We start from the raw sequence: 27602 nt of genomic DNA on the forward strand, positions 1-27602 counted from the left end.
CAATTTCTCCCAACTTGATCAGATATTTGAATGGATTGTATTACTTCAGGGAGTGGCTGATAGCCTGACCTTCTACCAACAATACCTGGCTATCCTGTTAGGATCCCTGCTACAGACAGATAAGACACTTACCTATGTTTACAGGTGCTTGAATGGCTGCAGAGAGGAGTGTTCACAGTGGCTCCTAACAAAGTCCAGAGGGTACCTCCCTTTAAGATTCTTGGCACCGAAATTATCCTGACCCAAGCCTGCCCACTTAAGCCTAAGCTAGACATTCCTGTGTCTTTGACCCTGATTCAGTTGCAGAGTATCCTGTGAGAGATCAATTGGATACTACCTTGGTTTCCCATCTCCAAAGATAGTCTTGTACCCTTATTCTCCCTATTAAAAAATAAGTAACCTCAAGATGTTATTGTTCTTACCTCAGAATACTGGACCAGCCTTTTACAATTTCAGAATGCTCTTAATAAAGTTTCCCTGAGGAGGTATTCTGCTGACCTTCTCATTTCCCTCTGGCTGTTCACAAGCACTATATTGATCTCTGCAGTGCTGGTTCAAAAAGGAGAGCCAATAGAATGAATCCATACCTCCCTGGGAGATACCCCAAAGGTATACTCCCAGGCTGACCAGGTTATTGATGCTATAATCAGAGATCAGTCGCAAGCCCAGAGACATTTTGGAATGGATCCTCAGTCTATCATCTTCCCCTCCCAGATGGTGGATGTTGAATGGCTTTCTAAAGCCAATGCCTGTCTCACCCTCTCCCTTGAAGGATTCCTGGGACTTCTTGATTGTCACTATGGACCCTCCCCATGGACAGTTATGCTTTGGAGGCTCCTGTTGAGGCTACCCCTATTGATTTTACCTGAGCCTATTCTAGATGCTCTTCATGTGTTTACAGATGGGGCCCAAACAGCTCGGCTTATGCTGCTTTCAGGGACAATCAGGACTCTCAGAGCCTACAGGAATTCTGACCCTGTCAGGTATAAGCACAATATAAGGAAATGCTTGCAGTTATTATGGCCCTCCAGAGTATCCAGGAACCTTTCAATTTGTGTTCTGATAGCCTGTATGTAGTAAATCTAGTACCTCATTTATCCAAGGCCCATATTCACCTGGACACTAATTCCATTTCCCCGCTAATGGTGACCCTTAGAGGGTTACTGGAGGGAAGAAAGTATCCTATCTATATTCAGCATATGAGGGGACCTTCTAAGCTCTTGCAATTTCTGGCTATGGAAAATGACTGGGTGGATCCTCTGGCCTTGGGTGCCCAAATATCAACATTACAAGAGGCCACTCGCCTACATGGCCTGACTCAACTGGAGCGGTCTACAACATAGATTTCCTCATATTCCTATAAGGGACCTTAAAAAGATAGTTCATACCTGCAAGGCCGGCCAGCCCTTTCTATGAGTACCCTCCCCCCCCAAAAAAAAAAAAAAAAAAACACCACCAGGAGTCAATTCTAGGTCCTGGGACCAAACATCCTCTGGCAAACTGATGTCGCTCATTTTGCACACTTTGGCAAATTGAAATATATCTTTGTCTCAATAGAGACCTTCTCAGGGGCCTGCTGGGCTACAGCCCATACCGGCGAGAGGGCCAAACGTGCACACTCACTTTCTGCAATGCTGTGCTACCTTGGGCTTGCCAGCACAGATTAAGGCAGACAATGGGCCTTGTTTCTTCAGTAAAACCATGACAGAATTCTTTCAACATTGGCACATAAAACATACTATGGGAATTCCCCACAACCCTCAGGGTCAGGCAGTCGTTGAAAGGAACCATCAATGTTTCAAAGAACAGCTTTTAAAACAAAAAGGAGGATTAAGCCCCCATATTCAACTACATCAGGTCTTATTTACTATTATTTTGAATTTGTCCAAAGGAGCCAATAAAACCAGATTTCAAAAACATTGGGGTCAATTAAACCCCAAACCTCAAATTCAAGTAGGATGGAAGGATCCTCTAACACTTCAGTGGAGAGGACCACATCCCCTGCTTACTGTGGGGGGAGGGTAGGGTTGTGTTTTCCCCTTTGGAGAGATGGCCCTGATCTGGCTCCTAGCCAGAAATCTAAAATTCCCACCTCCCCACCCCAACAGAAAGATGCCCAAGGCCAGGCTGACTAACATGGAGAGAACAACATAGGTTTACAAGGCATGTCAGCCCTTCCTAAAGGTACCCCTTTTTACAAACACAGGGAGTTAACCCCAGAGGCCTAGAGCCTAATATCCTCTGACAAACAGATGTTACCCATTTTACATCCTTTAGCAAACTTAAATATATTTTTGCTTCAATAGAACAAAAGGGGGAGTTAGACCCCATATTCAGTTACTCAGAACCTTGCGGCTATCATGCTCTGGCCTTGGGGCTACAAGGACACCCACATCAGGCCCTCATGAGGGCCTTCAGCTCCCCCTTCTGCTCCCCAGCCACTCCTTCGTGCCTCTTGAGGAGCAGGAGCTCCTAGAGTGACAGTCCCTATAGAAGCATTGTCAGAATACAAACTTGTGGTGGTGGATGCTGGAGGCGTGGGAAAGAGTGCCCTGACCACCCAGCTGATCTAGAACCATTTTGTGGATGAGAATGACCTCACCATCGAGGACTCCTATCCGGAAACATGTTGTCATTGATGGGGAGACATGTCTGCTGGACATCTTAGACACAGCAAGTCAAGAGGATTATAGTGCCCTGCGGGACCAGTACATGTGCACAGGGGAGGGTTTGCCATCAACAACACCAAGTTCTTTGAAGATATCCATCAGTATAGGGAGCCGATTAAGTGGCAGAAGGACTCAGACGATGTGCCAATGGTGCTGGTGGGGAACAAATGTGATCTGGCAGTTCATACTGTTGAGTCTTGGCAAGTCCAGGACCTTGCCCACAGCTATGGTATCCCATGAAACATCAGCCAAGCCCTGACAGGGTGTGGAGGATGCCTTCTATGTGCTAGTAAGTGAGAGAGTAAGTTTGGCAACACAAACTGTGAAAGTTAAACCCTTCTGATGAGAGTGGCCCTTGCTGCATGAGCCGCAAGTGTGTGCTATCCTGATGCCAGATTGCGACCCAGAGGGACCCATACCAACCTCAGTGGGTGACTTAAGTGGTGATCAGTGCTGGCAATGGAGAGATCCTCAATAGCACCACTTGTGAGACTGTACCTGGAACCTGGTGGCCTGAACTGTTCTTCGATCTTTGTGATCTGGCGAGGGGCTCCTGGGATGATGGGGACTGGAAGGACAGGTGCACTCTGCCTCATACCCCTGACACCTAGCCTCATCACTCAGCAATGCCTTCCCCCATGAGGCCAAGTGGTAGCAGTGGCCGCCCTGAGGGTTTCTTGGGTCAGCGCTGTCGGACATGGACTTCGGTGAGATGGGCATCCATCTGTCCCCATCTTCCCGCACCGCCCCCCTACTGCTGGCATCACCTGCTTCGTCTCTAGGCTCAGGTACCCCAGGCACCAGCAGTGACAGGCAGCAGCCAGTGCTCCCTCTCTCTGACTCTTCGGCCTCCCCTTCTTCCCTGCAGCAGCCTCTGCCACACACTTCACGAGAGCTCTACTGCCTGGCCTGCCTCCAGCATCCGCTGCCACTTCTGAGGGCCCCACCACTGGCTCCTCAACATCCTCGGAGCCTGGGGACAATGGTAACTATACTGAGATGGACTTAGGGGTGGCCACTACCCTGCCACAACCTATTGCAGCACCCCCAAAGCCAGAAGGAGCCCAAATAACATCGGGCTTGAAGCACCTAAGTCTCATGGATCAGATGTCTGGAGTAAAGGTTTTTCTTCAAGTCAGCCAGCCCCCTGATCCCCACCAGTGTGCCAAGGTCATCTGTGCAGACCCACAGTGGGGCAACATTGCCACAGTTCAGAGACCTTCTCCTCTACCACCACTATCACCCCAATGTCCCCGTCCTTCGCCCACAACTCCAAGCACTACAATTTGGCCTCTGTGGAAAATGTCTCTCTCAGGAAAATCAGTGAAGGCAGTGACCTCCTGGGAGGAAGTGATGAGCCAACCAATTTCCCAGGACAGACACTGCCTTCTGGCTGTGCCACCGGCGCCACAGGCTAGGCTATGGAACCCAGGTCAGCCTGGAGCTTTAATTGGCTGTCCTGGAGGCAGTGGTTCTCCCATGCACGGAGAAATCTCTGTGGGTTTCTAGAAGGGCCTCAACTATACCACCATTAATGTGATGGATGAACAGGGGTCCTTGTCACAGTGTCAGCTGCAGCATCCACAGCCAGGAGACAAGAGCTCCTGGGGTCGGACTCGTAGCCTTGGGGGGGGGGGAGCTCCTCAGCTCTGTCAGAAGCACTGGCACCAGTGGGATATGTGGGGGCCCAGGCACTGGAGCCTTGAAATGGTACAGGCTCCATGGTCACCACACGAAACTCCGACCAACACTGCTCACTTTTCTTTAATTGTATTAGATAAGAAACCAAGAGACAAGGCCACCTCTCTCACCTGTTCCCACACGGGGAAATTGTCACCATCACACTGTTTGTCTTACATGTACAGAGCCAGGTGTGGGATTGACAATTCTCCATGGGATTGGACTCAAAGATGGATTAATCCTAGTAATTCCTAAATGTGACTGGAGTAGCCTCCTTTTGGAAATCATCAGCCATCTTTGGTGATAGGTGTTGGAAAGGATAGCTCTCTCTTTGTAACTTTAACGGGTTTCTTGACTCTTCTCTCTGTAGATGTTGATGTAAGTACTTCTGATGATAAAAGTCCAGGAGCCTCCTGTCCAAAGCTTCAGCTCACATTCCTCGAACCAAATCTCAATGTAGGCATGCTCATAGCTCAAGGCTGGTTTCCTAGAAGGGCTGAGCTTGCCAGCAGCCATCACAGGGCTAGATTGCAAGACAAAGTTAAATATAAATTGACCCACACCTCTCACTAATTCTCAAGATTTACTTTCCTGTAGTTACATATCACAACAGTACACAGGGCACACAATACTAGAGTAAAAGTCTGTTTGGGTGTGTGCTGTACTTTATTGAGGTACTCAAAAATCCCCTAAAATTTGTAACTAGAGCTGGGACTAGGAACTTACACTGTGTTTGCTTCTAACTAAATCCCCCCCCCAGGGAAAAATAGGGCTGATCTGCCAATGACAACACACTTAAACAGATGTGACACACCCTCCATGTTTGAAGTGGTCACCATAGGACACAGATGACACATGTCCCTGTTACAGCTGAGCAATCTTCATAAAGAGGTGCCCTGAACCTGAACTTTAAAATAAGATGAGCTTGCTTAAAAACGAAAAGGGAAAATCTGTGAGGCATGCATGGGCTGCAAAGATGGTGCCAAGAGGAAGTTGGACAGATGGAGCCCAAGTTGTTTATGCTGAGATTAGATACAAAACTCAGATAGGATGATATCAGTACATAAACAGCTCGTAGATAAAGGAACGAATAGAGGGTGAGTTTTAAAACGATTGGTTGGTATCTTTCACTCCCTCCTAGGATTCTGAGGTTTTCTGCTATAAAAGATGCTTACTGCCTAATAATAAATGATTTCCTGCTTGACATGACTTCCTGCTGCATCTGATTGTCTCTGGGCAAGAGGAAGGCTGGGAAACGGGTAAGTGGCGCACTTACCTTTCCTGGGTTGTGACCACCTCCTCAGAAGTGATCTTAGTTCAGGATGGGGTAAAGCCCCACATAACAGGATATATAATTTTCATTGGTCATGTAGGTAGGTGGTGGGCTAATTGGACTCAAAGAAATGTCAGTACATGCATAACCTCAGATGATATGCTTCAGAGTCAAGGGGCAGAATCTTTTAAGTCTGTTGGTTTCCAAAACAAAATACAATGGGTGGGAGATATGCGTCATTTTAACTGATACTTATTTTTCTATATCTCAGAGGCTAGGAAGTACAAGTTCAGGCTGTCTAGAGATCCAGTTATGAGGACAGTATACTTCCTGACCTATAGAGAAGAAGGGAGAGAAGAAAGGGAGGAAAGAGATAGGGGTTGAGAGAAAGAGAGGGAAGAGGATGTAGGAAGGGAAAGGGAGAAGGAGAATGTAGCATTAATCTTAACAGGTCTTATTAATAAAAACAAACCCAGAGCCAGGTATTGGGGTGAATGCTGAATGTTCAAAGAAACAGAACAAGCCACAGCCAGCCTCACCTTGCCAACTTCTCAGCTGATCCTGTTTCCTCAAACTGAAAGCCTCTGAGTCCTCATCAGAATGGATCTCAGCTGACTGCTGCTAAAAGCCTAAATGCTTAAAAAGCTTCTACTTCCTGGTCCTCATGCCTTATATACCTTTCTGCTTCCTGGCATCACTTCCTGGGATTAAAGGCACTTATCTTTACCAAGCAAGACATGAGATCTCAAGTGTTGGGATTAAAGATATGTGTCACCATTCCTGGCTGTTTCCACCGTGGCCTTGAACTCACAGAGATACGAATGGATCTCTGCCTCCAGAATGCTAGGATTAAAGGTGTGTGCTACCACTGCCTAACCTCTATGTTTAATCTAGTGGCTGTTCTGCTCTCTGACCCCCAGATAAGTTTATTGGGGTGCACAATATGTCAACCACAGGAAAATGAGGAGGGGAGGATGGAAGGAGATGAGGGGAGAGGCAGGGAAAACTAGAGGAAGATACAGGGAAAAGGAGGGAGAGAAGGAGAAGGGGAAAATAGAGAAATAGAAATATGGAGAGGGATAGAGAAAGAGAGAAATTCTGCTCTTTTGTTATAGGGCCATGATGGAGTCCACAAGATTATGCAGTAGATTACAGCTGATATTTAGAAGGCCAACCCACCAGAAATGTACATATCTGATGGAGGACAAACTCATATGCAGGATGATGAGGATTATTGCCTTTTGAATAGATGACTGCTTCTTACTGTAAATCTCTTATGTAATGCCATTGTTTCCCCTCACCCATAACAGCTTTGGGACTTGTTCCGCAACCTTAGCAATATATTCCTCATTTGTCAGGTAACATTATTCCTATATATTGATAGAAGGATGACTTCTTCCACATACTATGTAATTCTGATGAGAAAAATAAGTCCCATAGTTAAATATTTGTTCCACATTTGAATAAAAACTTAGAGTCTGTTCTCTGTAATTATCTTTATGACAGGACAATTTGGTCAGATAAGGTGTCTAGGTAAAAAAATCACAAATGGAACTTTCACTGACAGACTCAAGGACAGAATTGCAGCATGTCTGGATTTATTGACTCAAAACCCCTCAGAGAAGAAAACAACAGAATGCCTTGAAGTTACCTTGCCTGATAATAATGGGAAGTGCAACACAGCAATCCTTTCTTTGACTTCAGAAGGCTGTTAACACTTTGTGTATATTTTCACCTTGGTTTATTGATGCAAGATTTTAGCTTAGGAGACTAACTGTTTATGCTTTAGCCCTGAGATCTGTATGATTAACAGAAAGAGGTTGTTAACCTGTTGACCAGCTCTGGAGGGAGATAATTTTCTCACACAGTCATCATGGGAATGAATGCCACAAATGGCCATAGTGACTGAGAGATGCAAGGCCCCAGATTTTTTACAAAATAGTTACAGAACACCACTTTGTTCTAAACACTTAGGGTAAAGGTATATTTTTTAGATCTGAAAGGTTCTTTATTGCCAGTTAATGTTTGGTGAATATGCTGATGCATATCAAATGCATCAGGCTTCCCCCATGGTTTACTCTGGCTTCTTTGGTTCAGCTACATTCCTGGCATGCCAGGAGAGAAACAGTATCTGCTATGTTTTATCTTTTTCAAGATAAATTGACCACAAACTTTTAGCTTATATATTTAGTCACACTTAGGTAATGTAGAATAGTACACATATTCCCTTTTCCCTTTTTAGATTTCTCTATTGGTTTAATTTCTCCCCTTCGTGAACTTCATGACCCCTTCCCCTTTAAGAGATAGCTGGAACTTTTTACAGCCACATCTGCCAGCAATCATAAAAAAGTGAACAAGTTATTGCTTTGTATGACTCTTATCTGTTTTATGATCTGGGAAAGAAGCATTGTAACCTTTCTATTTCCAAAGAATTGCTGTTGTATATGTATATAAACTGGAAACATTTGAAAAGAGGGGTAGAACAATGACATGACTAGAAAAGCATGCATGTCAGTTATTTTGCAGCACATCAGATCAAAATATTATAAGTTCTTTTTGCTATGCTTCACCTTCTTGCTGTGGGATGTTCTGTATGTCCTGTGGGAGCCCTTCTTGGGTTCTTTGTGGCGTTACCCAGCAGGTCCGCATAGAGGATGATTAGGACCATGGGCCTGAGTGCAGGTGTCTGAGATGGTCTGCACTTGGCTGTGCTGGAGGATGGTCTGTATGTCAAGTTGTTCTGATTGATCAATAAATAAAACCTGATCGGCTGTGGCTAGGCAGGAAGGATAGGCGGGACTAACAGGGAGAAGAAATAAAAGGACAGGAAGGCAGAAGGACTGGCTGCCAGATGCCGCCATGACCAGCAGCATGTGAAGATGCCGGTGGGCCACCAGCCACATGGCAAGGTATAGATTTATGGAAATGGACTAATTTAAGCTATAAGCACAGTTAGCAAGAAGCCTGCCACGGCCATACAGTTTGTAAGCAATATAAGTCTCCGTGTTTACTTGGTTGGGTCTGAGCGGCTGTGGGACTGGCGGGTGACAGAGATTTGTCCTGACTGTGCAAGGCAGGAAAACTCTAGCTACACCTTCTGACCTGAATTCTGGAGGTAGCCTTACAGAGGTAGACTCTGAGGCTGCTGATAGGGCCATGAATCACCAAATGGGGGCTTCACCTTCTTAACATCATTAAATCATAATTACTTCTGAAGTCTAGTAGACTAGATATTATAACTGTAATTCTTGCTTGGCAACTTTTGTTATATATAATTTTACTATACTAAAGTTAAAACTTTCCTTTTTAATTAAACAGAAAAGGGGAAATGCTGTGGGATAATGCTTTTGTACACTGGTTTAATAAAATGCTGATTGGCCAGTAGCCAGGCAGGAAGTATAGGCAGGATAAGCAGACAAGAAGAATTCTAAGAAGAGGAAGGCTAAGTCAGGAGACACCAGCCTGCTGTCTAGGAAACAGCATGTAATGACACATATGTAAAGCCACAGAACACATGGCAACATATAGATTAACAGAAACGGGCTTAGTTTAAGTGTAAGAGCTAGTCAGTAGGAAGCCTGAGCTAATGGCCAAGCAGTTTTAATTAATAAAAGCCTCTGTGTGTTTACTTAGATTTGAGCAGCTGTAGATCAGGTAGGACACAGGAAAACTTCAGCTACAGAAGTCCATCATTATAATACCACCAGATTTTTTTTGAGACAGGGTTTCTTTGTGCAGCCTTGGCTGTCGTGGAACTAGCTCTGTGGATTAGGCTAGCCTCAAACTCACAGAGCTCCACCTGCCTCTGTCTCCCAAGTGCTTGGATTAAAAGCATGTACCACCATAATCCAGTTATTTTTTATTATTTATTTTTATTTTATGTGCATTGGTGTTTGGCCTGCATGTAAGTCTGTGTGAAAATGCCAGATTCTGTGGAACTAGAGTCACAGACAATTGTGATCTGCCATATTGGAACTGAACCCAGATCCTCTGGAAGAGCAGCCAGTGCTCTCAACCACTGAGCCATCTGTTCAGCCCCTCCCACCACATTGCATAATAATACCTTTCCATGGTAATTTAATGATCACATACTTTCAATTCATAATGGAAAACTACTTTCATAAGTAACTTTGAGATGGTGTATATATAGGGAACTCTCTACTTTGACAGTAATGGGAGGTGCCATGTATTCTATCTTCACTGCTAGGGTATACTGTTTGCATAGCAGGTGGTCTGTCCATATTGTTCCCAAAACTTTTCTGAGAAATAGGAAGAAAGACCTTCATTTAAGATTAGATGTAGAGAAGTTGGATTTTTTGCCTTGCCCTGGAAAAAAGTAGATTCAATTGCATTACAAGGGTATCTAAGAGGAGTTTCTTTTGATTGTGATTTGGAAAACTTTAACTGAGGGTTATATTTTGTTATGGTTGCAGGAATGTATGTAAAGATGTAAAACTATAAGAAGATCTTTGAGAGCAACCATGTTGAGTACAAAATTTGCCTGCCACAGATCTCTGTGTTAGCAAACTCCATATAGCTATGGCCAAGCAAGGCAAGAGTCTGTTCTCGAAAATAGATCTGAGAGAGGTCAGAATTTTATTATAAGAAGATAGTCTCCATTAAGAGAGATGAGTTGGATTCCCCACAAGTAGTCAAAATAAGAACAGTGAGTGAAGATTGATGGGACCACACTTATTATGGTATACATTTATCATTATTTATTTATTTATTTGGGTTTTGAGACAAGGTTTCTCTGTGTTGCTTTGCACCTTTCCTGGAACTCGCTTTGGAGAACAGGCTGGCCTAGAAACTCACAGAGATCCGCCTGCCTCTACCTCCCAAGTGCTAGGATTAAAGGCGTGTGCCACCACCGCCCAGCTCATATATCATTTTTAAAATTCATGTTGAAATTTAATTCTCATATGATTTATCAGTGTGACCAGCAAACCTTGAAGTAGTGATTAAGCATATATTTGTTCATGGACAATTAATTAATTTATGTATATCTTAACAGTGAATCTCTGGTGAGTTAAGTATAAATTTGTATCCTGAACACATGCTATTCTCAATGAGATACTCCATTTCACATGAGGACTCTATAGGTAGTTCCCACCAGAAAGGCCACTGGTAGATTGACAATTCTCCAGTAGAAGGCCAAATATACATGAATGTAGAGGAAGCAAAAATTCAAATGAATGGATAAAAGATAAAGAGAACACAAAATTGAGTGTTTAGGAAATAGGGTGAGGTAGGTCTGGGAAAAGTTGGGGAAGGGGTGAATATAGTCAAAACTCATTGGATGAAATTCACAATGAACTAAAAAAATGAGCCTTCATCAGATGTGGTCTATCAGTATCTTAGTCTCAAGAGCTTTATGCTGACAAATTCTCCATCTATATAAATTACCCCAAATGTCATATTCTATTATAACAATAGAAAACATGATAAGGCAACACTACATCATCCACTTCAATAGAGAAAAAAAGCCAAAATTTAGCTCTATCCATGATACACCATCAGCTAAAACCCAAGAGAGGGCTTAATAACACAGCCTCCCTTTTAGCTTGAATGCTTCAGCCTAATGTATGGCATTTTTCAGACTAAAAGTGAAGCCAATAAAAATAGAAGGCTGGATCCCCACCCTGGCCAGGGAAGAAGGCAGGCTAACAGCAGATCTTCATATCTCCTTCAGCTCCTCCAAATCCAATCTCCCAGTCTCATGCCCTTCACTTCAGAAGACCACCAGCTGCAGCCAACACCCCATTCCCATTTCCAGTGGACCACACCCTGCTAAACTCTGTCCTCCTGCACATTGAATTGTCCCAGGCCCCAACTCCAGCAGGCACTTCCTAGGAACACAGAGGCTACTCTTACCAAGGAAACAAGTAGGCTAACTGTAGATCTTTATTCTCCATTTTTCTATTCCAAGTCCAATCCCCCAGTCTCACCCCCAACTCCTTTGCTGTGGCCTCTCCTTGCTCTCAACTCTCATTCCCAGGGGATGAATCAGATATCAGCTCTCAATGCCCAGACAGATTTTACCTGGAACTCCCACTGGCCACACCTATTAGCATCCCAGAAGACTTTCCTAACAGGCAATACACAAGCACCACAAGCACTCCTAAAAACCAGAGAGGGTAACAAAAACAAAGGAAAAAAACATCCACACAACAAAGATAAGACCACATATCAGCACTTAGGATCACACTCTTCCCAATCCTAGATACCCAGCTGCCAATGTGAAAACACAACCAATCACATCTAGGACAATATGTCCCCACTAGAGCCTAGCAAGCCTACTATAGTAAGCTCTGAGAATTGCAACAAAGCTGAATCACATAAAAAAGACCTTAAAGTAGTTTTGTGAATTTAAGAGGACCTTAAAGACGAAATGAAGAAGTACCTTAAAGAAATCTATGAAAACACAAAGAAAGAGTCAAAAGAAAAGAATAAAACAGCTCAAGACCTGAAAGTGTAAATAAAATCAATAAAAAAGGAAATCTATGTAGATGAATTTCTAAACACACTTATTAACTAAAAAACACAGAGCCAGATACAGGAGTGAAAACCTGAGAGATCAGAGAAATAGGGGAAGCCACAGCTAGCCTTACCTCACCAACTCCTCAGCTTCCAAAAGCGAGCTACTTCCTGTCTACCTATGCCTGTATGCCTTGCTGTTCTGTCATCTGATTTGCTCTCTTTGTCTAGCTTTATCACTTTCTCTTCCTGCCCTGCTCTGTCACTTCCTGTCTGTCTGTACAGATCTCCAGACCTCCATAGTTAACTAGTGTTGGAATTTAAGGCATGTGCCACCACATCTGGCTCTGTTCCCAGTATGGCCTTGAACTCACATAGATCCAGACAGATCCCTGCCTCCTAAGTGATAGGATTAAAGGCATGTGCTACTATTGTCTGACTTCTATATAGTGGCTGGCTTTTTTTCTCTGATCTCCAGGCAAATTTTATTGGGAGAATCAGTATATTGGGGAACACAATATATCACTGCAAATCTGAAAATGAAAAATTTAGGAATTCAGACAGGAACCTCAGAGGCAAGCCTAACCAACAGAATACAAGAGATGGAAGAGAGAATTTCAGGTATTTAAAAATGATAAAAACAAATAGATATCACAGTCAAAGAAAATGTTAAATCCAAAAATCTCCTTACACAAAACATTTAGAAAACTTGGAACACTATGAAAAGACCAAATCTAAGACTAGTAAGAATGGAGGAAGGAAAAAAATCTCAGGTCAAAGGTATAGACAATATTTTCAACAAAATCATTGAAGAAAAATTTCCTAGCCTAAAGAAGAAGACTAACAAGATACAAGAACCATACAGAACACTAAAACTGGACCAGAAAAGAAAGTCCTCAGGGCATATAATAATCATAACACTGAATGTACAGAACAAAGAAAAAACTTTGAAAGCTGAAAGAGAAAAAGATCAAGTAACATACAAAGGTAGACTTATTTGAATTACACCTGCCTTCTCAATGCAGACTCTAAAAGCCAGAAGGCCTTGGACATGTGTGCTAAAGACTCTAAGAGACCACAGATGCCAGCTCAGACTACTATATCCAGGAATATTTCAATCACAGCAGATGGAGATATTACATAATAAATAATATTTAAGAAATATCTATCCAAACTGCATCCCTACCCAAGGCACCTGAAAGAAAGCTCCAACCTAAGGAGGTTAATTATACTCAAGAAGAAAGAGGTAATAAATAATCCCAGAGGAGGGGAAACACACACACACACACACACACACACACACACACACACACACACACACACACACACTGCTGCCACCAATGTCACCACCACCACCACCACCAACAACAACAACAACAACAAAATAATAGGAATTAAAAAAAAAACTGCACATTGATCATTGATATCCCTCAAGACAATGGTCTCAATTCCTTAGTAAAAAGACAGAGACTAATAGAATGGATGAGAAAACAGGATTAATCTGCTGCTGCATCCAAGAAACACACCTTAACATCAAAGATAGACATTACCTCAGGATGAAGGGTTGAAAAATAATATTCTAAGCAAATGGATCTAAGATGCAAGTTGTTATAGCCATTTTAATATCTAACAAATTAGACTTCAAACCAAAGCTAATCAGAAGAGATAGGAAAGGTACTTCAGATTCATCAAACAAAAAAATCCATGGAAAAGACATTGGAATTCTTAACATCTATGCCCCAAACACAAGTGCACCCAAGTTAGTAAAAGAAACACTACTACAGCGTAAATCACATATTGGTCCTCACACACTGATAGCCAGAGACTTTAATATCTGACTCACACAAATGGACAGTTCATCCAGACAAAAACCAGAGAAATGCAAGAGCTAACTGACATTATAAACCACATGGACCTAACAGATATTTACAGAACATTTCACTCAAACACAAAAGAACAAACACAAAATCATCTCATGAAACTTTCTCTAAAACTGACCAAACACTTGGGCATAAAGCAAGTCTCAACAGATACAAGAAAATTAAAATAATGCCCTGCAATCTATCTGACCACCACAGATTAAATTATCTGAATATCAACAATCACAGAAGCAGCAGAAAGCTTACAAACTCATGGAAACTGAACAACACTCTTCTGAATGACTACTGGGTCAAGACAGAAGTTAGGAAAGAAATTAAACACTTTCAAGAAATGAATGCATAACATATTCAAAATTGTAGAACACAATGAAGGCAGTTCTAAGAGGTAAATTCATAACACCAAGTGTTTACATAAAAATATTAGAGAGATCTCATACTAACAACTTAACAGCACACCTGAAAGCTCTAGAACAAAAAGAAGAAATTACATCCAAAAGGAATAGATGGCAAGAAACAATAAAACTGAGGGCTGAAATCGATAAAATAGAGACATAGAAAAAAAAGACAATATAAAGATTAATGAAATGAAGTTGGTTATTTGAAAATAATAAGATTGAGAAATTCTTATCTAAATTAATTAAAATGCTGAGAGATAATATCCAGATTGAGAAAATTAGAAAGGAACAGGGGGACATAACAAACACCAAGGAAACCCAGAAAATCTAAGGGTTTAAAATCTAAATTTTAAAAATTTGCACTACACCATTGGAAAATCTAAGAGAAATGGATAATTTTCTTGATACATACTACTTTCCAAAGTTAAATTAAAATGAGATAAACAATGTAAACAGGCATTTAACCCTGAGTGAAATGAAAAGTCAGTAAAAGCCTTTAAAAAATAAAATAAAGCTCAGGACTAGATGGTTTTAAAGCAGAAATCTACCAGACTTTCAAAGAAGACTGTGGTAGGTATTTGAATGTGCCATTCCTTATGAGATTTCCATAATCTCGTAAGGAATGGCATTATTGGGAGGTGTGGCTTTGTTGGAGTGGGTGTGGCCTTGTTGGAGGAAGCATGTCACTGTGGAGGGGGGCTTTGAGGCCTCTTTTGCTCAAGTTTCCCTCAGCATGTCAGTCAACTTCCTGTTTCCTTCAAGATGTAGGGCTCTCAGCTATTCCTACAGAACCATGCGTGCCTATATGCAACGATCTTTACCACTATGATAATGAACTGAACTTCTGAAAATGTAAGTGAGCCACCTCAATTAAATGTTTCCTTTACCAGAGCTGTGTGGTCATGGTGTCTCTTCACAGCAATAAAAAACCCTAGCTAAGACAAAGACTTAATGTCAATACTCCTCAAATTATTTCACAAGATTGAAAAAGAAGAAATATTTATCCATTTTGTTTTATGAGGCTACAGTTATCCTGATACCAAAAACCAAATAAATAGCTATCAAAGAAAGAGAATTACATACCGGTTTGCCTTAATGAATACAGACACAAAAATTCTCTATTAAATACTTGAAAACTGAATCCACAAACAAATCAATAAGATCATCCACCATGATCAAATAAACTTCATCCCAGAGATGCAGAGATGTTTCAACATTTATAAAGTGATAAATGTAATCTATAATATACACAAACTTAAAGAAAAAAGACATGATCATCTCACTAGATGTGGAAAAAAAACTTTGACAAAATCCATGCCCCATTCATGATAAAAGTCTTGGAGAGATCAGGGATACAAGGGACATACCTAAATATAATAAAGGCAATATAGAGCAAACCTCTACCCAAAAGCAATTAAATGGAGAGAAACTCAAAGCAATTCCACTAAAATAAGGAACAAGCAAAGTTTTCCACTCTCTCCTTATCTATTCAGCATAGTACTTGATTTTTTAGCTAGAGCAATAAGACAATTGAAGGAGATCAAGGAGATACAAACTGGAAAGGAAGAAGTCAAAGTAGCTTTATTTGCTGATAATAAGATTGTATACATAACTGACCCTAATAGTTCTACTGGGAAACTACTACAGCTGATAAACACTTTTAGCAAAATAGCTGGATACAAAATTAACTCACAAAAATCAGAACAGCAACTTTCACAATAGCCTCAAATAATATAAAATGTCTTGGGGTAACTCTAAACAAACAAGTGAAAGATTTATGATAAAAATTTCAAGACATCAAGGAAATAAAGTGAAAAAGTTATCATAAGATAGAAAGATTGTTCATGCTAATAGAACAGTAGGATTAATATAGTAAAAATTGCTATCCTAGCAAAAAAAACTACAGATTCAACACAATCGCCATCAAAATTGCATCACAGTCAGTTCTTCACAGATCATGAAAGGACAATTTTCATCTTCATAAGAAAACACAAACAGTCAGACAGACAGACCCTCCCCCCCCCAAAGCCAGGAAAGCTAAAGCAATCTGAATAATAACAGTACTGCAGGAAGTATCACTATTCCCAATCTCAAGTTCTGTTACTGAACTATAGTAATAAAAACATCATGGTAATGGCACAAAACAGACATGTTGATCCACAGAATTGATTTGAAGACCCACACATAAATCTATACACCTATGTAAGCCTGATCTTTGATAAAGATGTCAGAAATACACACTGGAAAAGACAGCATCTTTAATAAATGGTGCTGGTGAAACTGAATGTTTGCAAATAGAAGAATCCAAAAAGATCTATACTTATCATCCGGCACAAAAACTCACGTCCAAAGGATCAAAGACTTCAACCTAAAACCAGATGCATTGAACCTGATGGAAGAGAAAGTATGGAATAGCCTTAAACTCATTGGCACAGAAGACAGCTTCCTGAACAGAGCACAAATAGCACAGAGACTAAGATCATCAATCATTAAATGAGACATCATGAAACTGAAACCCTTCTGCACAGCAAAGGGCATTGTCATTTGGACAAAGTGGCAGCCTACAGAAAATGAAAACATTTTTTGCCAATAACATATCCAACAGAAGACTAATATCTAAAACATATAAAGAACTCAAAAGTTAGTCATTAAGAAAACAAAGAACCAAATTAAAATGGAGTGCAGATCTTAACAAAGAATTCTCAAAAAGAGGAACCTCAAATGGCCGAGAAACACTTACTTAAAGAAATGTTCAACACCCCTAGTCAGCAGGGAAATGCAAATCAAAACTACCTTGAGATTTCATCTTATACCTGACAGAATGGCTAAGATTAATTCAACAAGTGACAGGTCATGCTGATGAGGATGTGGAGTAAGGGGTACTCTCATCCATTGCTGGTGGGAGTTCAAACTTGTACAGCCACTGTGGAAAATCAGTGTGGCAGTTCCTCAAAAAGATGGGAATCAATCCATCTCAAGATCCAGCTATCCCACTCTTGGGCATATATGTAAAAGATGCTTCATCCTACCATGGAAACATTTGTTCAACCATATTCCTAATAGCCAGGAAAAGCCAAATGTCCCTCAACAGATGAATGCATAAAGAAAATGTGCTAAATTTACACAATGAGTAATATTCCCCAGGACTAAAAAATAAAATCTTGAAATTTGCAGTTAAATGGATGGAACTGGAACAAAACATCCTGAGTGAGGTAATCCAGACTCAGAACAAAAAATATGGCATGAATTTGCTTATATGTGGATGTTAGCTCTTAAGTCAATGAAAGCAAGCTACAATGAGTGGAACCACAGAGGTTAGGTATAGAGTAAGGGACTTGAGGAAGAGGGGTAGATACTTTCTCTAGGAAAGATAAATAGAATAGATAGTTATATATGGATGGGGGTGCTGGAATGTTAGGATTACATGGGGTGGAGGTGGGGAAGGAGAGAGGGGACAAGAAAGGAAATATACAGATAGGAGTAAGGGCCATTGGACAGTGAGTATGGAAAGTAAATACAGTAGAAGCTCATAAAATATATACATATATGAAGATGAACTAAAGGAATTTACCAAATAATGGAGGAGACAGAGTCCCAGTTGGCCATCTCTTTTCACCAAATGAAGCATCCAGTACTGGGATTGGTTTACATCTATATTGAGTTATTGGCCAAAGGGGTCCAATAGGAATTCCCAAATGATGCAGACTGTTGTCAAGATTTGAAGTTGTTCTCCACAAACTGACAGCAAGGACCCACTGTTGAAGACAACACTTATATAACCCATTGAACATGAAGAAGTCATGCAGGTGCCTACATAGAGTCTTCACTCTTCCTTTCTAGTGTCTTGGGTATGGGAAGGTTCCCTTACATGCTACCAAAAGAAACATAAACACCAAAAGAGAAACAAAGCCTTTCGTCTATAATGGTGTCGTGCCTGGAAGACATATGAGGGAAATGGACACATATGGCTTGTGGGAATAGTCAACCAATGTCTGATTTGACTTAAGGCCCACTCCAAAAGAAAGAACCCATTCCCAACACTACTTGGTAAAACTAAATACTAAATACTACTATCCAAAAAAATAGTAGCAATATGACACCTAATGACATCCTGTTTCATTCATAGATCAGTGCACGCACACACATTAAATAAAAGTAAACATATACATATCTGTTGGGACAAGAACTTCATATATGAAGAATCAGAACTTGCCAATACATATTTGGAGCACAGAAATCCCTGGTGTACTGGTAGGTGTCCACCAATGATCATCCATTGTATGAATGTCTATGAGTTTCAAGAAACTGGTGAAATTAGCATGAATGAAAAAGGGCCCATGTCCATGATGACATCCACATTTTATTAGTAAATTTTCACCCTTACTCTGAGAGAATAGCTGAAAAACTAAGGGAGAAAATATTTTTTTAAAGTTTGTTTCACTTGATATCAGCTTGTTATAGAAAGGAATCATGTGACTAATCTTCTCCCACTGGAAAATGTACACATCTATCTTGTCTCAGAATCTAACACCAAACACACAACATACAAAATATCATAAAGTTTCTGGTTTCCTGGCATTTTTCTGGCAGTGCAAATAATTCTTCACAGCATGTCCATATAAAATTAAACCATAAACTCTCACAGGACAGAATTTTCTGTTACATTAAATAAAAGCATTGGAATAAAGATCTGTATTTAAGGGTGAAATGGTACACATTTCTAAGAAGTCCAATTTTTGAAATCCTGGCAGGGAAAATGTTTATATATTCATGAAAATTTACATTCTCTTTTTAAGACTTTTCATTTAAGGGACCCAAAGGCTTGGGGAAGGAGGATCAGTAATGGATGACTTGTATGCATACAAACAAATGATTTAACTACATTGTGTGCAAAAAACCAGGTAGATTTCCCAGTGAGGATGAAGGCAACTTTAAGAAATTAAGGCTTATCTACTCCCACAGCCTTAAGTACGTCACTTAGTTCAGATCAGAAAATACAATCTCTTGGTCCAGATACTTTCAAAGGATGTTAAGTATCAGCCACTTTTGACTTCATTGCAATGATGGTAAGAGATGATCAGAGCGTACAGGGTTTCTTCATTAAATCATCAGTCCTTGACATCCTGGGTAAGATAGAAAATTAAATGATTTTTCCATTTGAGTCTTCCAGTGAGGACAAAGAAACTATATATATAGTTGTTGTTGTTGTTGTTGTTTTTGAGACAAGCTTTCTTTGTGCAATTTTGGTGCCTGTCCTGAATCTCGCTCTGTAGACCAGGCTGGCCTCAAACTCACAGAGATCTGCCTGGCTCTGCCTCCCAAGTGCTGGGATTAAAGGCGTGCACCACTACTGCCCAGCTCAAGAAACTATATTATAAATAATGATAAACATAAATAGCATCAGGAACCAAGGCAGAGGACACAGAAAATCTCAAAAACATGGAAAAGCAGAAAGGCAGGCTAGAGAGAAGCAGAAAGCAGGCCATAATTACAATGCAAGCTCCCTGTGAAGAAAGGGACTACAAGATCTTGTGTATGAAAACCTACAGAGGGTGTGGAAAACCTGAGAACCCTCTTGTCAAGATGTTTGTGTGGAAGGCTAACATAAATCAACACATTGAGACGGGAAGTCTCTGGTATAAACCCACTTAAGGGGTTATGCAACAGGGCATTTTTGTTGTAAAGTATATTGCTGTGCTGGCCTATATCATCTGTGGTAAACAGCCTGCCCACCTTCAGATTTAGTTGGGGAAGGCTTGATAGCCTAGAGCCAAAGTTCAACAGATGGGTTTGTTTGCTTGTTTTGATTTATTTATTTAACTATTTATTTATTTCACTAAAATTCTCACATGGAAGAGTAAAACAAAGTGATTCTTTTACTCTCCTAGCTCTCCAACACATGTAAGAATAAGTCTTGATGATGACATTTAGTATGCCAAGGGGTGCACAGACTGGGAGTCTCTGCAGTTAGTTCAACAATGTCTAACTCAAAAGTTCAAAGCTCATTGGCACCAGCAGTAGTGACTAGTGGTCAGGGAAGTTAAGTATTCTGAATGAATGCTACTTTGTCACTAACGTCACTATTTGGTTGGGCCTGAGTCTTAGCCTGCATACTTGTTTAGTAGGAACCTACAGAAATTATATTAGACTCATCTGATATTCCATTATCTTTCATTGTTTCACACCAGTAGAACCTAGAAAGAAATTTTTAAATTCAAAAACACTAGAAAGCAAAATTTTGTCATTTAAGCCCTATCATTCTTCTTTCTTCCTTCCTTTTTTACTGTTTTATAACCTACATTTTCTGTATTTAGTTTTTATTTCATTTATTTCTCTTTTTTCAGGAATTTAAGAAATGTCTTTATTTAAAAACATAAAACATTATTTTTAGTCATGAACATTGACAGCAGTAAACAATTGTATATTGTCAATTGAAACCACTAATTGATAGTTATAGTGACTGGTCAGCATTTTCTTTAGTCATTTTCTTTAGGTGACTTCTCTGAAGTCACTGGTGAGGAATCTGGCATGAGCTTCTTGTCTCAATTAAATGATAAGGGCACAACACTATTCTTGGTGTTAGAACATGCCACCCCCATTCCCCTTCCCACTCCACACATTGCTTCCATACCATGGACCGTCTCTTCTGTAGGATTTCCTGTCAGTATAGCTTCCACTGTACTTATCAATTAGGCTGCCCCAGCAGCATCTAGTAATGCAGTTCTTCCAAATATTGTGGGATTGATGATTTCCCCTTCCACCATGTGCACAAAATACCTGAGTGCAGCATCATAACCAACTTCTGAGGTATTCTGCAGAATTTTCTGAACTATCAAAGATCTTGCATTCTTGGCAATAGTCACTGCAAGAAATCTGAGTGCCCTTTGAATAATTTCTATACCTACTTTCTGATCTTCATTGGCAGGCTTTAATGAATACAAGGCTGGGATTCACCAAAGCAGACAATCCCCTCCTAGAGCAATTCCTTTTTCCAGGGCTACTCTTGTAGAATTAGGGAATTTGTAACTCTGTATTCTCTTTCACTTCAACATCACTTGTCTCTCCAACCTTAAGCACAGCTGCTCCTTTGGAAGGTTTAGGCAGTTTCTCATGCAGCTTTTCATTTTCATATTCACTAGTTGTCATATATACCTGGTCAGTGATTGCTTGAATATGTTTTTCAATTTCAATTTCCTTTCAAAAGCATGGCATTATCTTTGCTGATGCTGTTGATCTCTCATACTTTTGCTAAGTCATGAGCTTGAACATCTTCAGTATTTAGATTCAACCCCTTTTCTCCAACTACAGCACCATCAATAGCAATAGCCATATCTTTCTGCTGCTTTTTATTGTCCCCAAGCCCTGGAACTTTGACTGATATAACATGGAGACCAACTTTTAGCCTGTTCAAAACCAATGGACTTAGACTCTCCATAAACAGCTTCAGTGATTATTTGCAAGGGCTTCCAGTGAGGTCTGGCAATTTTGAAAGTAGGTACAATGGACTGAACACTAGAATTTTTCTTTTCACTCTATAGAACATAGGCATCATATTTTTGACTTTTTGGTGTGTTAATGAGATATGCAGAAATATATCCTCTATCAAACTTCATTCCTTCAATCATTTATAATTCATTGTTCAGGGATTTTCCATACTTCACTGTGGTGATAGATACCCTTTCTTCCAACCTTTTTTACTGAATCAGAAATGCAATGTCTTTGTCTCCACTTACAGAACTCTTAGCAAGCTGAGTAATTTCTTCAGGGATTGTCAGGGGTTCAGACTGTTTTAGAATTTCAGCAATTACAGTAACCACAGCCAACATCACACTTCTCCCATTACCACCAGGCTAGCACCTTTGCTGATCTACTCAAAGCCATCCTTGGCAATAGAACATGATGGAACAGTAGCAGAGGTGGGGCCATGAAAGTCCTCTTCATTTTACTTACTGGCCACATCTTTAACCAGTTTAATTCTCCAATTTTGATCTTTATCTTTTAAATCAGTTGGTTTTTCTTTCTTTCTTTCTTTTTCTTTCTTTCTTTCTTTCTTTCTTTCTTTCTTTCTTTCTTTCTTTCTTTCTTTCTTTCTTTCTTTCTTTCACTTTTCTTTTCTTTTTTTTTTTTTTGGTTTTTCGAGACTGCACTCTGTAGACCAGGCTGGCCTCAAACTCACAGAGATCCACCTGCCTCTGCTTTCCGAGTGCTGGGATAAAAAGCGTGTGCCACCACCGCCCGGCAGTTGGTGTTTTCAACAGTCACCTCATCTTTCGTTACTTTGGGGTTTCACCAACTCTGTTCAATAATCACTGTTCTTCTTTGGTCCCATTCTAACAGCTACATCTGTCTACACCTGGAAGTACTAAGGCTCAGGCATCCATACCAAATTTAACATCTTTGACATAGGCAGGAGTGAGATAAGGATCCAGGGCCCAGGGCACTGCTCTTATGTAGCAAAACACTGTTTGGTAATTGAAGTATTTTGAGAGTTGTGGGTGGGTGGTGGGCATGTAAACTCAGAGAGGCAGGCCATGACCTGTTATTTGAGGGGGGTCATTTGTTTCCTTTTGATAAAGTGTTTGCTATATAATCCAGGTTGACCTCTAATTCACAATTACCATGCTTCCATTTTAGGTCTGCAGTACTGCAATAGAAAGAAATAAACAAAGCAAAGAGATGGTAAAAAAAAAAAAAAAAAAAAAAAAAAAAACAGACTTATATTCTGATTATGGTAATTTCTCTCTCTCTCTCTCCTCCTCCTCCTCCTCCTCCTCCTCCTCCTCCTCCTCTTCTTCTTTTGTTTATCTAGGCAGGATTTCTCTGTGTATCTTTGGCTGTCCTGGAACTTATTCTGTAGATCAGTCTGGCTTCAAGCTCACAAAGCTCTGCCTGCTTCTGCCTATCCAGTGCTGGGATTAATGGTGTGTGATACTCTGCCTGGCTGACATTTTTTTTTCTTGTTTTAAATTTATTTTGTTCATTTTTATTTTTTCTCTTTGACATGCTGTTTGTTATATAACCCAGGTTGGCTTCTATTCACAATTTACCTGTCTCTGTTTTTGGTCTTCTCAGATTACAAACAATATTTCTTAGAATTAAAACTTCAATAATTCAAGGAAAAAATTCAGTTGCAAACCTCAACAGAATTATAAATGGAACAGAAGGAAGACTACCAGGATTAAATATAATGTTGATGAATTCTATCCTGACAGTAAATCTGAAAATAAATATGAATTATGCCTAGAATAAGAATGGCATTTGACATAACATTAAGAGATCAATCTTAAGAACAAAGTAGTTAGTTGGAGGTGTACATGGATTATACTGAAAGTATAGAAAACACATTAAGACAAATAATTGGAAAAAATAAAATTCTGAGAAAGGTATGAACATCAAGGTACTGAAACCATTTAGAATGCAAATAGACAAAACCAGAAAGTATTTCTCCACATCATATTTCATTTAAACTACCAAGATTGAGGAAAACAGATTGTTGATAGCTGTCAGAGTGACATGTCAATTCAGCTAAGAAAGGAAACCATGATAACTTTTAATTTCCAGGCAGAAACTATTAAACCTTGGGAAACTTTGGTGTGGTGTTTCTAGGTACTAAAAGAATATAACTGCCAACCTGGCTTATTATTTCCTGAAAATTTAGTACTCAAAAATCAAATGAAAAATAATAATCTTCCAAGATAAGCATAAGCTAAGGCAATTCATGACCACTAGACAAACATTACAGAAGATACTTAGAGGAAACCAATGAGAAAGAACAAAACACACAACCATGAGAGCTCAAGAAAACACAAACCTTATTTGAAGATTAGATAGAGAAGTGAATTAAGAAACATTCAATCACTTTTTAATAACTATCAAATTTCTAATAATAATGACAGAATACAGTATATTTGAAATCAATATGGCAGTTCTCAGAAAACTGGGACTCAGTCTTCCATAAGGCCCAGCATACCACTCTTGGGACTATACCCAAAGGCTGTTTCATCCATACCAAAAGTCACTTGCTCATAGCAGCTTTATTTGTAATAGCCAGAACATGGAAACAATCTAGGTGTCTCTTAATCGAGTAATGGATAAAGTAAATGTGGTACATTTACACAATGGGTTATTACTCACTGTTACAAACAATGACATCATGAAATTTGAAGCCAAATGGATGGAACTAGAAAAAAACAACCTGAATGAGGTAACCCAGACTCAGAAAGACAAACATGGTATACACTCACTTATAAGTGGATATTAGCTATAAAGTAAAAGATAACCATACTACAATCCTCAGACCCAGAAGAAGCTAAGTAACAAGGAAGGCTCAAGAAGGAACACATGGATCTCATTGTGAAGGGGAAATAAAAGAGATTTTGTGAATGAACTGAGGGTGGGTGAGGATAGGAACATGAGCAATCAGCTTGAAGGGGTGGAGGGTAAAGGAGGGGGAGAGTACTAAAAAAGACTACTGGAAGTGGGGGGCATCTCATTGTCAGGTAAAAACCTGGTGCAAGGGAATCTCTTGGTAATCTCCAAGGAAGATTCTAGCTTAGATCCCTAATAGTCTGAACTAGCCATCTCCTATAACCAGACTAGTGTCTAGCCCAATTGTCATCAGAGAGGCTTCACTCAGCAACTGATGGAAACAGATGCAAAGACCCACAGCCAAACATTAAGTGGAGTTCAGAGAATCCTTCAGAAAAGGAGAAGAAATTATTGTAGAAGCCAGAGGGGTCAAAGATACGACAATAAAATCCACAGAATTAACTATTCTGGGTTCATAGGGGCTCACAGAGACTGAACTGACAACCAGGGAGCCTGCATTGGACTGACCAAGGCACTTTGCTTATATGTTACAATTGTGTAGCTTGGTCTTTGTGTGGGAATCCTATGGGAGCAGCAGTTGTCTTTGACTCTTTCCCTGGCTTTTGGGACCCTATGCCTAATATTGAGTCCTGTAGCTGGAGTTTTCTCCAGTCCTGCCTGGTCCACAGTCAGGACAAATCTCTCTCACCCGCCAGTCCCACAGCCACTCAGACCCAACCGAGTAAACACATAGAGACTTATATTGCTTACAAACTGTATGGCCTAATGGCTCAGGCTTCTAGCTATCCAATTCTTACATCTTAAATCAATCCATTTCTATAAATCTATACCTTGCCACGTGACTCGTGGCTTACCGGCATCTTCACATGCTGCTTGTCATGGTGACGGCTGGCAGTGTCTCTCCTGCCTTCTTGTTCCCTCCATTCTCCTCTGTTAGTCCCGCCTATACTTCCTGCCTGGCCACTGGCCAAACAGTGTTTTATTTATTGACCAATCAGAGCAATTTAACATACAGACCATCCCACAGGGGAGTTCCCTTTCCCAGTCTTAATATATGGGGAGGTGCTTAGTCTTACTGCAACTTGATATGCCTTGTTTTGTTGATATCCATGGCAGGCCTGTCTTTTCCTGAACAGAAATGGAGGAGTGGATTGGAGGTGGTAACAGAGGTGTGGGGAGTGAGAGGAAAGGAGGGAGGGAAACTATGACCAGCATATAAAATACATAAATAGATTAATACATAAATAAATAAATACATGTAGGGATAGTTGTCTGTGCTTCATCCCTGAAGCACCACCTCTAGTAGGCAGCAGATAACTGCTAGGTACCTGCCCCTGCCTGGGGTGAGGGCAAGAGAGGGACCTCTTAAGACCTCAGGTGATTATGTGCTAGCTCTCTCTTGGCTACCTCATGATCCTGGATGCTGGATGCTGGTCTGCAGACCAAGTTGGAGTTCTCCTGAGAACCGTATTGGACTGTGCCTCACCTCTCCTGGATCCCATAACCCACCCCTTTGTTTGCTATAAGTTTATCCAAAATAAACCTCTTTTGACTAACAGATAAACTACGTGGAATTGCCTCACTAATTTCCACTACAAATACAAAATAAATAAAAGAAAAAGAAAACACAAGTGGAAAAAACAAAAATTAGTAGATTATTTGAAATAACCCTGAGGGTCAGCAGTGTTAATTCTCCCATCCAAGGACACATAGTGACCGACTAGCAAGAAAGCCATAGCTTCTTCAAGAAACTTACATTATCTACAAAGTTGTATAAAGATCAAGAATAGGAAAATGGAAGAAGTATATTCAAATAAATGGAATCAGAAAGAGAGCAGAACTATCTATATTCTTGCCTGATAAAAGCAGAACTCCAAATCAAATTTAATAAAAAAATGTAGTAAGAATAAATAAAGGTGTTTACAAATAAAGGTGACAATTTACCAAAAGGACACAATGGTTTTAAGTATATCAGGACTGAATGTTGGTGTTTCAATTTTATAAAAGTAACACTATTCTTCATAAAGGGGCATATAGGTCCCAATACAAAACTTGAGGCTCATGTCAACATGTAATTTTCATCAACAGATAGGCCATCCAGAGATAGACTCAGAAAGAAACATCAAAATTTAGCTGTGCTAGAGATCAATCAGATTCAACAAATTCCATTGTAAAGCTACTGAAAATATATTTTTTCTCAACAACTCATGTAACTTTCTCTAGAGCAGAATATAAAACTTTTTTATTATTTTATTGTTTGAGAACTGCATGCATGCATATTCTGTACAGCAAAGGGCACTATCATTCGAATGAAATGGCAGCCCAGAGAATAGGAAAAATCCTTACAACTACATTTTTGACAGAAGGCTTGTGTCTAGGATATATAAAGAATTAAAAAAGCTAAACACCAAAAAAAAAAAAATAAGCAACATGATTATGTTTTAGGCACAGATATAAACAGAGTTATGATTAAAAGGAACACAAATAAAAAAAACTGATAAAAGTATTTTTATGTTCAACAACCTTGACCATCAGGGAAACAAATTAAAACTACTTTGAGATTACATCTTACCTTAGTCAGTATGGCTAAGATAAAACAACAATAACAACAAAACAAACAAAACAAAAAAACAAGTGCTGGCATGGATATAAGGAAAGGTAAACAAATTAACTGTTAGTTTAATGCATACTGGTTCAGCTATTATGGAAATCAGTGTGAAGTTTTATCAAAAAGCTAGAAATAGCTCTATCACTCCTGGACATGATCCCAAAGGACTCTATCCTACTACAGAGATTCTTGCTTATCCATACTTGCTGCTCTGTTTACAATAACCAGGAAATCGAAACAGCCAATATGTCCATCAACTGATGAATGGATAATGACTATGTGAAATTGTCT

At 40.0% G+C, this 27602-nt stretch overlaps 2 pseudogenes; one reads left to right on the forward strand and one right to left on the reverse strand.

The window, feature by feature from the left end:
* Positions 1 to 901: 901 nt before the first annotated feature.
* LOC102914261 (GTPase HRas-like) lies at positions 902 to 7882 on the forward strand (annotated as a pseudogene).
* Positions 7883 to 20916: 13034 nt separating this feature from the next.
* LOC102914569 (60 kDa heat shock protein, mitochondrial pseudogene) lies at positions 20917 to 22884 on the reverse strand (annotated as a pseudogene).
* Between the last annotated feature and the right edge of the window lie 4718 nt (positions 22885 to 27602).

The sequence above is a fragment of the Peromyscus maniculatus genome, chromosome X, assembly GCF_049852395.1.
Source record: "Peromyscus maniculatus bairdii isolate BWxNUB_F1_BW_parent chromosome X, HU_Pman_BW_mat_3.1, whole genome shotgun sequence".
In the NCBI taxonomy this organism is placed as follows: Eukaryota; Metazoa; Chordata; class Mammalia; order Rodentia; family Cricetidae; genus Peromyscus; species Peromyscus maniculatus.